We start from the raw sequence: 14,812 nt of genomic DNA on the forward strand, positions 1-14,812 counted from the left end.
GCTTGTGCATCCTTGGAATTCTCAATTTAGATAGTTGTGGATGCTTATTGTTGAATATTTTCAAGACTGAAATTGATAATTTTTGGTAACTAAGAGAATTGTGCAGAGAGGTGGAATTGTGGTTGAGGATCCGCCATGATCTAATTGAGTGGTGGCGTAGTCTCAAAATCTTTGGCGTAGGCCAAATTGCCTACTCCTGCTCCGATTCCTTTTGCTCTGAATATTCAGATTTTTGCAAACAATTTCAACTTGGATTAAAATTTAATGATATAATTCGACGACAATCTTCATTTCTGTACGTCCATTTTGGACAAACAATAGAATTAATGTATGTTAAATTTAAATTCTAGTGGCTCTTGGGATATCAAGATGAGATGACTTTGCTTTTGCAATGTGCTCTCTTTTCCATTGCAGTACTCCAACAGGAGGTGTTGCAATGAAACATTCTGCATTCCAATAAAGCAATTTTAAAAAGTCTAGATCAAAATTCTCCCACAGTGGGCTCTATGTGCATTATTGAGACAGATGTAAAATGCTGCAACTGTTGGAAATCCCCGATGCAAACAGAAAATAAGAACTAGGAGCAGGAGTAGGCAATTCAGCTCTGTGAGCCTGCTCCGCCATTCAGTATGATCATGGCTGATCTCCTCTCAGCCTCAACTCGGCCACTTCCCTGCCCATTCTCCATAAGCCTTAAACCCATTACTAATTTAAAATGTGTTGATTCCCTCCTTAAATTTGCTTAAAATGTTGGAAACACTTTGTGGGTCCCACCATTATTAAGATTTTGTTGACCTAAATCTTGCAAGTTCTTCGCTCGTGGGTAGCAAAACCCAAGGGGTTAAGTTACATTAAGTTACATTTTAAAACACATAGGTAATGACGCCTGCGGATGACAATGCAGGATCATAATATTTGACTTTTCTTTGCTGCTTCCCTGTCTGTGATCACTCAGCGAGTGCATGCTTTGACTGCCGAGTTGGCTGCACTTGAGCAGAAAGAGATCAGATCACCTCAGGAGGATGCAGCAGGCAAAGCCATGTGTCCACACCCATTCTCCTGGGTCAGTCTTAAATGTTGTAAATGCGAATTTGAATAGAATCCAAAGAGAAGAGAATCGTTCTGATCAATATGTATGGAGTCCCCAAGAACAATAACCTTTCTTCGCTCCCTCAAATCGGAACAGCTGCAATGCTCCATTTGCCCCTCATTTGCCATTGTAAGCCATGAACTTTATAGAGAGGGAATGAAAGAGAGATAAGCCAATTGAAAGTGTTGCTCTAATAATTGTTTGACATTTGTATGTAGCGACAGAAGGGAATTAATGAGAGCTTTGAATCCAAAGTTGGAGAAAGTCAACCTTATTGTTGCTTGACTAGTCTTTGCATTTAAAAGACTTGTCACAGGCACAAGCTGGCTGGATCATTTCTTTAATCCAGAGTTGCCCTCCAGAAAATGCAAAAACCGTTCCCAAATGGAGTGGGTTTCGGAAGCTGTGTAATTCAATAAGCTGCGATGTGAACAAAGACTTGATCAAAGTAAACTTTGCAAATGATGCAAACACAAAAAACAACAAACAGCAATAAATAGGAAGAATAGAACTGTTGATAGAGGAAAAAGATGCCTTTTTAGTACCTGTCAGAGTGCAGATAAGTCAAAGCTTTTACAGGCCGTGACTACACAAAATTATATATAGACAAATTTTGATAAAGCAACAAGACAAACCTACTTATTATCTCACGCTGAAATATGAAATTATAGAAAGTTAATAGAATAAAATAATCTGGTGAAAGTTCTGTCCCCCCCACCCACCATTGCTTCTCAAATTTATTACTTAAATAAATAATAATTTAAATAAATTGCAAAACTAAATAAATTGACCTTGTTTCTCTAAGCTCAGGATATGACTGTGGTTAACCTTTAAAATAATAATCAGAAATAAAAACAAAATAAAAGATAACTGGGCATTGTGTTTCCAGCCAGTGTAAAATTCCATAGCTTGAGGAACAATATGCGATTGCTACAAAGGCTTTTTTTTTAAATGACTTGAAGTTTCCATCAGCACTACCTGTTAAGAGTTTTGACAAATGCACTTAGTTCAGATCACAGCTGTTAAAATTCTCAGACATTCGAAAATCTCATCTCCCAGTGATATTGTTGATCCATGGAATTACACAGAGTTGTAGCAATATTCAAATACTGCCTTTGTTTCAATTGTTGGTGCAATTTAAATCTGAGGCACTGTACCCGGTACCCAGTATAATACAGGAGAGAGTCACTATTGTCCTGTTATTGGGGGGGGCAAAGGATGAAAAAGCTTTTGTGCATTTCTTTGTGTGCAGTGTAAAGGCGGCCGAAAGTTGAATGATGGGGGCAGTGATAGTTTGTGTCTCCACAGCCAAAGAATCCTGTGTGGGTGTGTGTAGTAGACTGGTCAATAGGCACTGGACGTCAAATATCTAGACAAAGGGCAGGCTGTATCAGGAACCCTGTCTACTGTGAGACGGATGGGGAAAATACATTGTTTATTTTCATCTAAAACTGCTGGGCTAGATAAGCAAGAAAGAACACTGGCAAAAGAGCAAATGTTCTTAGTTTTACCATTATTCAGTACATGATAAGGATACTAGATCTATGCACAATCTGTCCTATCACATATCAGTGGCATCAAATGTATTTAATGTTCAAACGTACATCAGTTATTTATAGACAGAGGGAAGGTACAGATAGAACAGAAACATAAAATAATGGGAAGTCCTGGACAGCACGCTTTCAATACCATAGATGTTAGTGTGTAAGTTGATCTTTAACTCCTCCAAAAATTGCTCCAGAAACAGGGGTTGACTTATACGACAAGTATAAAATGTGAACTGCTGGTATGGGTGCGGGTGGACACCATTTTGAAATGTGAGCAAAACAACTACAGTGGTGCTGTTTATTGAATAAATTAATTGTACAAAAATGCCTTCAAACACACTGAAAGTGTTCAGATTCATTGTTATCAGCATTCAACGCAAAGTGTTCATCAAAATTAATTGAGTCGCTTTGGCTATGGCATCATCATAAGGATCCCAGTCTGGATCAAATGTGGTGCTTTCGGCTTCAGAACTACCCCCCTCCCCCCAACACAACAAACCATCTTCAATTCTGTAGAATCCTCACAGAGTGACGACAAGGAAATGGTAGGTAGGAGGCAAAACTGTGTTTAATGACATATGCAATTTTTCTATTCTACTCTCCCCGAAGGGTTCTCCCGCCCTGACCTTCATTTAGGCCGGGGTTTTTATACCACGCAGGTTCCCCTTGTAAAGGGGAAGCCCCACCCTGTTATCAGGGAAGTTCATACTCAGCTGACGGGGAACCTAATGGTCCATACCCCGTGACATCCATGAGGGTTGTCACACTTTGATGCATTCAACTGCCTATTCTGCAACTTATAAATGATCTGATGACAGTTTGTGTATTAATAGCATTCCACAATTTGACGATTAAACCACATAAATCATCGTCAGGCGGGGCAAAGCACCCACAGCTCCAGTCTTTGTGAAGGTTTTTTTCTCTATAAACATCTACCTATTCCATTTGTGTGAACATGATCTTTCAACGCTTGTTAAGGCATTTGTCCAAAAGGTTGAACTATGGACATTAGCCATCCTGGTATAATTGTAATGTGGGTGTTATTTCTTCACAGGCACCTATTGATCTCATCAGTTGAGCATGATTCTTTGGTCTTGTCCATGGCGGGACCCGTTGTGAGGGAGAACGGAAAATTTGGATTTGCAGCCAAGACTCCATTCACTATCAGCGGCACCGGAAAATCCCAGCCTCGGATGACGATGGAAGATTTTGGCTGTTATTTATAATCTGGAGATGTCCCACACTCATAAGCTGCATTCTTTATGTAGGACGCCGGGATATCTATTCCACAGATTACCAAGCTGAACTTCATGCCATCCTCATCCATCCACCCGTTGTCATGGACACAAAATCTCCTGCAGGAAACTTGACTTCCGGCATGCTTTTACATTTGAAAGTGACTACAGGCTTTCACCTCACTACGTTGACCATGCGGGTTCGTGCCGTCTTTTCATGTCCTGTGGTTTTCACTGTAAGTGATTGACGAATCCATCCACGCCATAGTTCTGGGGTTGCTGGGTGTTCATCCATGTTGCTGATGTGTACTGCTGCTTTTGTTGCTGTCTGATGATGATTGGCTCAAACTGGTCATTTTTCAAGGTCTTTCGATAGTCTAATAATAATAATAATAATCGCTTATTGTCACAAGCAGGCTTTGATTAAGTTACTGTGAAAAGCCCCTAGTCGCCACATTCCAGCGCCTGTTTGGGGAAACCGGTACAGAAATTGCTGCCGTTGTTCTGCATTACAAGCCAGCTGTTTAGCCCACTGTGCTAAACCAGCCCCTTTCTCTGAGCAATCTTTGTCTTCTGCCGCAGCCCAAACATTTTTGTTTCATTAAGCGGCTACATCAATTCACTCTTGCTCTGAACTATTTGCTAGATTCAGAGTTTGACTTGGCCCTTTTAAGTATATGGCCATTGCACTTTTGGTCACAGTGTAACCATTCTGATGATTTTCGAGGTTGCATTCCAATACCTGTTTCTCAAGGTCAGGCTAGCCGCTTATTGGCTGGTCCCTGTTCCCATGACACATTTAGCATTGGCCATCTTCTTCACGGTGGATTCTTCCGCCATCCTTCCACCAGTTTTACATTAACACCAAATTCCCTTGATGCAGCACCGTTTATCTAACGAGTTAGCAAATGTTATGCATTTTAGTTTGAAACCAGCTTCAAACTTGATATGTTTTGCCGGAAGACCCATTTCTGTTCACCACTCACCACTCCGGATCTGCTCTGTGTGAACGTCTCTTAAACTCCCATGCACTTTCGCCTGTTTTGCTTGTGCTCGATTCCTTGTGCCTAGCTGTAAAGTATGCATTTGTGGGGCAAAAAATTGAGGCTGACGCTAATATAGGAATCAGACGGCGTGGCTGAAAAAGGGAGTGGGTCGATTTATATGCCGATCGTATGAAAAATGATAATTGGCTGGATTCTCCGCCATCTGGATGCTCCATTTCGCCGGCAGCCCGGGGGTTTCCCGATGGCGTGGGGCTACCCCACAATGGGAAACCCAATTGACCAACTGGCGTAATGGAGCATCCCGCCGGTGGGGTGAAATGGAAATGGGGCGCAGCGGAGCGGAGAATCCAGTCCACATTTGGGTCTGGGGAAATGAGGTCAACTTATACGCTGTGACGTTAAGCGTTTGATGTCAAGGCTGTTCAATATTGAAACCAATGACACATACGCACGTTGCAGGATTCTTCTTGCTACTTAACCATCTTTGTGAAATATTTTGGATAGTTTTCCCTTTTTCTATATTGTTTCTTTGTGCTCCATATCATGCCTACAGCTCAGAGGACAGATGCATCACCGCCTCACCACTACATCCTGTTGCTAAGAAACGCCCTCATCCTCCATGTATGAATCTTCCGACCAGTTCCCTTTGTTTTCTTTCACCTTTAGCCACCTGTTCACAAGCTGCGACCACGCTAACTGCCAAGACATTTCCCATTTCTGCTCAAAATTGCACCCAGGAGCGAAATCACATGCGAACCACCGACATATATCACGTCTCACTTTCCCCTCTGCGAAGGCCAGATTGTTAAATGTATATTGTTGAATCTGGATCAGGCAGATGGGATGAAAGTCTGTTCCCTATGAAGGTTTTACAACAAACCAAAGAGTTTGCTTAGTCTCAAACCAGTTTGAAGTGGGTGTGAGTTCATAACATGTAATTGCCCATAATTTAACCCTAATTATATGCTTCACTCAGATATGCCACAAAACGATGACTAGTGTGGGAAAAAAAGAAATGTCGCACTGGTCCAGTCAGGCTTATTCAGCTGATACTGGGATCAAGGGACATACTTGTTGAATAGACAAGGAATCTGCTTTAACAAACTCAGAAGTATTTGATGCTGTGATATTTTTTATTTGTTAAAGGGATTCAGGCATTGCTGGCTCTGCTAGTGTTTATTGCCAACTCCTAATTGCCCTTGCGAAGGCGGTGGTGAACTGCCTTCTTGAACCGCTGCAATCCATCAAAATAAGGGGAAGTAGATTTAGGACTGAGATTCGGAGGAACTTCTTCACCCAAAGGGTTGTGAATCTATGGAATTCCCTGCCCAGTGAAGCAGTTGAGGCTCCTTCATTAAATGTTTTCAAGATAAGGATAAATAGTTTTTTGAAGAATAAAGGAATAAAGGGTCATGGTGTTCGGCGGGAAAGTGGAGCTGAGTCCACAAAAGATCAGCCATGTTCTCATTGAATGGCGGAGCAGGCTCGAAGGACCAGATGACCTACTCCTGCTCCTAGTTCTTATGCTATTATGCACACCCACAGTGCTGCTAGTGAGGGAATTCCAGGATTTTGACACAATCACAGTGAAGGAACAGCGATATATTTCCAAGTCAGGATGGTGAGTGACTTGGAGGAGAACTTACAGGTGGTGGGGTTCTCTTGTATCCGCTGTTCTTGTCCTTCCAGTTGGTAGCGGTCATGAGTTTGAAGGTGTTGTTGAAGGACCCATGGTGCGTTCCTGCAGTGTATCTTGTAAATGATGCTGCTGCTACTGTGTCAGTGGTGGAGTGATTGAATGCTTGTGGATAGGGTGCCAAATAAGCGGACTGTTTTGTCCTGGATGGTGTCGAGCTTCTTGAGTGTTGTTGGAGCTGAACTCATCCTGGCAAGCGAAGAATATTCCATCACACTCCTGACTTGTGGATGGTGGACAGGCTTTGTGGAATCAGGAGGTGAGTTGCTCATTGCGGGATTCTTAGCCTCTGACCTGTTCTTTTAACCACAGTATTTATATAGCTAGTCCAGTTCAGTTTCTGGTCAATGGTAATCTCCAGGATGTTGATAGTGAGGGATTCAGTGGTGGCAATTACATTGAATGACAAGTGGTGATGGTTGGATTCTTTCTTGCTGGAGGTGGTCATTGCTTGGCACTTCTGAGATACGATGGTAACTTGCCACTTGTCAGCCCAAGCCTGGATATTGTCCAGGTCCTGCTGCATTTGGACAGGGACTGCTTCAGTATCTGAGGAATCACAAATGGTGTTGAACATTGTGCAGTCATCAGCAAACATCCCCACTTCTGACCTTATAAAGGAATGTAATTGATGAAACAGTTAAAGATGGTTGGGCCTAGGACACTACCCTGAGGAACTCCTGCAGTGCTAACTTGGAACTGAGTTGATTGATCTGCCACAACCATCTTCCTTTATGCCAGACATGACTCCAACCAATGGAATTTTTTTCCCTTTATTCCCATTGGCTCCAGTTTTTGTTAGGGCTCCTTGATGCCCAACTTAGTCAAGTGCTGCCTTGATGACAAGAGCAGTCATTTCTCACCTCAACTCTGGATGTCAGCTCCATTGTCATTATTTGAGCCAAGGCTGTGATGATGCCTGGAGCTGAGTGACCCTGGCAGAACCCTAACTGAGTGCCAGCAAGCAGGTTTTTGCTAAGTAAGTGCCACTTGATAGCTGTATTAACAGATCTTCCATCACTTTACTGATGATCAAGAGTAGATTGATGGGGTGGCAATTGGCTCGGTTGGATTTGTCCTGCTTTTTGTGTACAGGACATACCTGGGCAATTTTCCACATTGACAGCTAGATGCCAGTGCTGTAGCTGCACTGGAACAGCGTGTCTTAGGGCACTGCAAGGTCTTGAGTACAAATCTTCAATACTGTTACCGGAATATTGCCAAGGGCCTTTGCGGTACCCAGTGCCTTCAGCCATTTCTTGATATCACGTGGAGTGAATCAACATGGGTTCAAATCCCACCACAACTCCTTGTGAAATTTAAATTTTATTAATAAATCTGGAATTAAGAGGAGTCTCAGGAATGGTAACCATACCAACTAACATTGTTTGATGTAATAAACACAGCTGGTTCGCTAATGTCCTTTAGGGAAGGAAATCTGCCGTCCTTCCCTGGTCTGGCCTACATGTGACTCCAGACCCACAGCAATGTGGTTGACACTAAAATGGTCTAACAAGCCACTCAGTTCAAGGACAATTAGGGATGTGCAATATATGCTGATCTTGCCATTTGGGATGAGGGGGATAACTCACGATGTCATCCACCCTCGAGGTTGCACAGCAACAATTTGTATTTAAATAGCCCCCTTCATATAGTGAAATGTCCCAATTACTGTTATAGGAGATCCTATCAAATAATATTTGACAGTGGGCCACATAAGAAGAAATTAGGCTAGCTGTCCAGAAGTTTGGTCACAGAGGTAGGTTTGGCGCCACGCCAGCCAGGGCCAAAAGGACTTCGCCGGCCGGCGTAAGTCCGCGCATGCGCCAGAGTGTCAGCGGCTGCTAACGTCATCCCGGCGCATGCGCAGGGGAGGGGGTCTCTTCCGCCTCCGCCATGGTAAAGACCAGGACGAAGGCGGAAGAAAAAGAGTGCCCCCACGGCACAGGCCTGCCCGCCGATCGGTGGACCCCGATCGCGGGCCAGGCCACCGTGGGGGCACCCCCCCGGGGTCAGATCACCTCGCGCCCCCCCCAGGACCCCGGCGCCCGCCCGCACCGCCTGCTCCCGCCGGTAAGGTAGGTGGTTTAATCCACGCCGGCGGGAGAGGGTTGACAGCGGCGGGACTTTGGCCCATCGCGGGCCGGAGAATCGCCGCAGGGGGCCCGCCGACCGGCGCAAAGCGATTCCCGCCCCTGCCGAATCTCTGGGGGCGGAGAATTAGGGACACGGGGGCGGGATTGACGCCGGTCCCGGGCGATTCTCCGACCCGGCGGGGGGTCGGAGAATCCCGCCCCTGGTTTCTGTCTCTAAAGATTGATATATTGTTGTTACAAATTTCCCGCTCTTGGAATATCTAGAATAATGTATTACTTTCATTATGTTACCAGTATTACTGCTAAATGGAAATAGGTTTTACTTTGCTTTTACTCACTTTGTTTTCATTGATGTGAGGAATGTTAGTATTGGAGAAAGGATGGTATTATCTTGTATTATCACAGGGATGTATGGACATCAAGGGCGCGATTCTCCGGACTCACGACGGTTCGGAGAATAGCGGGCGTCGGAAATTTTTACGGCGACGCTGTTCCGACGCCCTCCCGCTATTCTCCGAACCCCGCAAAATGTCGGAGTCGCGTTTCCCGACAAACGCCTCCTTCCCGCCCCTGACACGACCAGAATCGCCACTGAGAGCCCCCCCGCTATTCACCGGCCCGAATGGGCCGAAGTCCCGACGTCATGGCGCCCTGTTTGGACGTCGTGAAACACACCTGCTTTTTAAATTCGTCAACCAGTCGGCCTGGCTGACGACTGCTTGGAGGAGGTCAGGGCACCACTCTGCGCACCGCTCAGCGCACCGCTCAGCGCACCGTTCGAGTCTGGCCACAACGGGGAAGGCATCCCTGGGAATGGGAGGGGGTCCAGAGCGGGGGCAGTGGGGGGGAGACGGGGGAGGCAGTGGGGGAGACGGAGGGAGCAGTGGGGGCGACGGAGGGGGCAGTGGGGGCGACGGAGGGGGCAGTGGGGGCGACGGAGGGGGCAGTGGGGGCGACGGAGGGGGCAGTGGGGGCGACGGAGGGGGCAGTGGGGGAGACGGAGGGGGCAGTGGGGGAGACGGAGGGGGCAGTGGGGGAGACGGAGGGGGCAGTGGGGGGGAGACGGAGGGGGCAGTGGGGGCGACGGAGGGGGCAGTGGGGGAGACGGAGGGGGCAGTGGGGGAGACGGAGGGGGCAGTGGGGGGCGACGGAGGGGGGGGGGTTAGGTAGAGAGTGAGCCGTCCAACCCCGTAACAAAATGTCTGCCAGCATGCCATGGTGTGCAGGTGACGAGGACACGGCCGCTGGTTCCCCTGTGGCTTCCGGCCACAGGCCACTGACACACCCGTGAGGAGGCCATAGTTTACTGGCCGTTGGATGCAGAAAGTGACCAGGGGTTAGGCTGACCCCGTGTCAGCAGCGCGACCAGGCCACCGGGACACACTGGTATCCCATGGCTGGCGGCTGCCGAGGTGTCGACTAACGTCCGTCTAACATGTCCCGTTTCTCTGCCTCCCACCACCCTTCTGTAGGTTAGCACGATGCATGGGAACAGAACGGCTATGTTCTGCGCAGTGGTTGGGGCCGCTCTACTGGATTTGGAGATGCAGCAGCATCCACACCCACAACCCGCAGTGGCTGCAGGGCCAGCTGCAGCAGCAGAGGGAAGGGCCGAGGAGTTGCCAGTCATCGAGCAGCATGGGGGGGGGGGAGGAGGAGGAGGAGGAGGAGGAGGAGGAAGAGGAAGAGGAGAGAGTGAGGGTGCAGCCACGGCGTCAGAGGCGACGACCAAAGCCGAGGGTGTACCGTGTCCGGGTCTCTTTCCTAACAATGCCGGACATCACCTGCAGGAGAAGACTCCGGCTGAGTAGGCAGACGGTGATACATATCTGCGAACTCCTGTCGCACCTCGCTCCACGTGGAACGGGGGGAGGACACGCGATCCCGGTAGCCATCAAGGTGACGGTCGCTCTGAACTTCTATGCTACCGGCTCCTTCCAGTCTCCGAGCGGGGACGTCTCTGGGATCTCCCAGTCATCGGTGCACAGGTGCATCCGGGATGTGACCGACGCCCTCTATGCCATCGCCGATCGCTACATCACCTTTCCCGAGGACCAAGCAAGTCAAGACTCACGAGCCCGTGGATTTGCCAGTGTGGCCGGGATACCGAGGGTTCAGGGGTCAATCGACTGTGTTCACGTCCCCATGCGCCCGCCTGCTGTGGACAAGGAAGTGTTCACAAACAGAAGGGGGACATACTCCATTAATGTCCAGGTGGTATGCGACCCCCACATGAGGTTCATGAACGTCTGTGCAAGGTTCCCAGGGAGTGTGCATGACTCCTACATACTAGCGCAGTCGTTCATCCCTGCGATGTTTGAGGGACGTCCCCCCCGGCTGAGGGGCTGGTTGCTAGGTGACAGGGGTTATCCGCTGAGGTCTTGGCTGATGACGCCTATACGGAGGCCTCAGACCAATGCGGAAACACGATACAACGAGGCCCATGCAGCAACCAGGGATGTGGTGGAGCATTGCCTTGGCCTCCTGAAGATGAGATTCAGGTGCCTGGACCACTCCGGAGGGGCCCTGCAGTACCAGGCCGACAGGGTCGCTCGCATTGTAGTGGTCTGCTGTGCGCTGCACAACATCGCGATGCAGAGGGGAGATGACCTGTTGCAGGAGGCGGAGGGAGAAGCTAGTGGCAGTGGTGCCAGCACAGAGGAGGAGGAGGAGGAGGAGGAGGAGGAGGAGGAGGAGGAGGAGGAGGACGCTGGCGGAGTGGCGGGCGCAGCACGCAGACACGACCCAGGTGCTGGTGGTGTCCAGGAGGCGGCACGACGGACCCGGCAAGGACGGCGGGCACGCGACGCCCTGGTGGCAGCACGGTTCACGCATCGCATGTGACGTCCCCGATGAACACCAAACCACCACCTGCATCGCTAGTCATGCAGAGGGTCACCACACAACTGCCACCACCACAACCCCCCCCCCCCCTTCCCCCCCCCCCCCCCCCCCCCCCCCCCCTCAGTGTACACTGCTCCACTTCGACATGACGCTTATCACTGGGTACAGACGGAATGGCACAACATTGATGGCTGTGTCAGCGGGTGTGATCAGTGCCATGTGGAATGATGACAGCCCGCTCTGCGAAGAGCTGTGAGCTCAGAATCGTTAGAGAGAGTCTGACCCATGGCAATAGCTGAACCATCCACCTTGGTGGCCGCTGAGTTCGTCACTGACACTCCATCACGTGCCCGCGTGGGCTAGCTGTGGGAGGGGGGTAGGGGCAGGGACTGCACACCCGGCACCGAGGTTTCACCACCCGTCACCCCCAGCGACACTCGGTCACCATCACGATTCCTGTGGCTGTGGAACAATCACACGGTATTACAAGTAAGGTGGAACAGTGCGTTTAATATTAACAATTATTTACAGGTGCCCTAGCCCCTACAACTAAACTGTGCCCTTCACCCGTGCCAACTTACTCAGTGTCTATCTTAGTTGCCTTACGGGCCCTACCACTACGTCTAAGTGAATCCCCAGATGATACAGCAGGAGTGGAGGAGGATTGCTGCGAATCGCCCCCCTCGACTCGTTTCTCCTTGGCTATGCGTTTCCTGGGGCGACCCGGCCTTGATGGGCCAGGCTGCTCTGCGGGCGTCTCGGGTGACATTGTGCCACCCTGCTCTGCCTGCTGCACACCCGATGCACCAGGGATGGGACGGGGGGAGGCCGAGAATTCCGGGACGTCCCGTGATGGAGTTAATGGGACGGGCCCCGAAACCTCCTCCTCCCTCGGGGAGCCCGGTGGCCCCCGGGCCTCACTTTGGGACAGAGGTGCGAGCGGGGAGGTTCCCCGTCGCACCACCGACACCTGGCGCTGCCAGTCCTGGAGGCCTGCAACGGTATCCACCAGGATCCGAAGGTTTGCAGAGACGGAGTCCAGGGAGTTAGACATTCCCGCCAGGGACTGTGCGATCTCAACCTGTGTGTGCACAACGCCATCCAGCACATGTGTCAGGCGGTTGATGGTCTCCGCGACCGACTGCTGGGACTGTGCTATCGACTGCTGGGACTGTGCCATGGCGTGCTGCGACTGGCCAATGACCTGCTGAGACTCGGCCATGGCCCGCAGGGCGCCGGCAATGTCGTTTTGGCTCTGGCACATTGCTGCCTGTGAGAGGGCAACCCTGTCCAGGGCCGAGGATGACGCGTGCACATTAACCCCAACGTCTTGCATAACCTGACCCATTGCCTCCACCGCGGATACCACCCGTGCGGTGTCGGACTGGGTCTCTGCCATGAGCGGCACCACTCCCTGCTCTTGGACGCAGTTCGACTCCTCTAACAGCGTCTGCAGAGCCAGGAAGGCTGCCCTCCTCCCGCCATTGTTTCCCTGGGTTTCCTGAGGCATCGGCTGTGCGGGTGGGTTGAGAAACTCCAGGAACTCTGAAAACGTCTGGGAGCCAGCTGCATCCTGGGCCTGGTCTGGCCTCCGCGAGTCCGGGCCCTCTGTTGCTCCGACCTCCACCTGCTGTACCTGCTCAGCTGTGATGTGCCAACCAGACTGTGCCCCAGGAGACTCATCACTAAATAGGCCCGCCGGGGTGTGTATCTCTGGGATGATGGATGTGGTGGGAGAAAGCAGTGCCGCAAGCCCGACGCTCTCAATGCTTAGGGCCTCGTCCATGGTGTGGGGCTGCTCAGCGACAGGAGGGTTGTCCCTGGCCATTTCTGGTGGTGGTGGTGGACTTCGAACCCTCTGTGCGTCCTGGTCCGCAGATTGGGTTGGGGCGGATAGGGCTGCCCGCTGATCGGGCACCCTCTGTTGTGAGGCCCCGGGTGAGGTGGCGGCAGATTCCTGTCTCCGTCTGGAGGCAGACGGCCCTGGTCGTTCGGCATCACGTCCTAGGGAAGAGAATGAGACGGGTTATTTCGATTTGCTCGGCAGGCCGCTGGACGGTCCCAGTGGGCAGGGTTTGTGAAGGGACAGAGGATGGTGGAGGTGTCCCAGTGGGCAGGGTTTGTGAAGGGACAGAGGATGGGGGAGGTGTCCCAGTGGGCAGGGTTTGTGAAGGGACAGAGGATGGGGGAGGTGTCCCAGTGGGCAGGGTTTGTGAAGGGACAGAGGATGGGGGAGGTGTCCCAGTGGGCAGGGTTTGTGAAGGGACAGAGGATGGGGGAGGGGTGAGTGTTTGTCAGGGAGGGTTGTCTCACTTGCTGCAGTTCCGCCAACCTCGCATTGCGCGATATCGCGGGTGGCAGACCCCCCAACAAGGTCCAGTGCCCTCTGTTCAAAGGTGCTGAGGGGGTCCATGTTGGGCGAACCCCCTCCAGTCTTGTGCCGCTCACGGTGGTTATGACCGGCCTTGGCCTGTTGGGGGAGGAAACATAGGTAGATCATTACAAAACGGTAGGTATCAGCAGTCCGTTCAGATACTGGCACAGTTTGGGGGGGGCAAGTTGTCATCAGACGATTGCATCTCTCCTCGGGGCCAGAGCGCTGGGTCTGTGACAACTTTGTGAACCACCCTCAAATAACTCTGCCCCAAACCCTCTCCCCCCCCCCCCCCCAGGCAGTTGAGGGGGAGGGATGGTTGTGACTAGGGGGCACCCTCATGGCACTTACCCTGGCAGACCTGGTGAGGTCGTGTAGCTTCTTCCTACATTGCTCTGCTGAGCGAGGGGTCTGCCCCACAGCACTGACGGCAGCAGCCACGTCACGCCAGGCCTGGCGTACCGTGCTGGCAGGTTGGCGATGCCCTCTCCGCGGGCGGATGATGCCCCTCCTCTGCTCCACGGCATCGAGCAGCGCCTCGACGTCTGCATCTACAAAGCGAGGAGCAGCTCTCCTCGGCTCCGACATCCTGCCCGACAGATTCTGTGGTCGCCCGCGCCTTTTTACGGCGTCGGGCGGCGTCACATGGGCGGGTTCGTGTCGTCGTCGCGTTCCGTCGTCATCACGCACGTAATTGACGCGGCCGCGCTACTAGCCCATTTCCAGGAAGTGAATCCGTCGGGAAATGAAGCCTTCGCGACCGTCGTAAAACGGTCCCGATTTTTACGACGGTTTGGCGACTTTCCGCGGGTGCGGAGAATTTCGCCCCAAATATTCACTCTTAGGTTCAAGTATTATTGATTGCTATTCATTTACTGTAGGCAGGTGGTGGGCAATAATATCCAAACATAAGCATTATCATC

The sequence above is a fragment of the Scyliorhinus canicula genome, chromosome 1 (assembly GCF_902713615.1).
Source record: "Scyliorhinus canicula chromosome 1, sScyCan1.1, whole genome shotgun sequence".
In the NCBI taxonomy this organism is placed as follows: domain Eukaryota; kingdom Metazoa; phylum Chordata; class Chondrichthyes; order Carcharhiniformes; family Scyliorhinidae; genus Scyliorhinus; species Scyliorhinus canicula.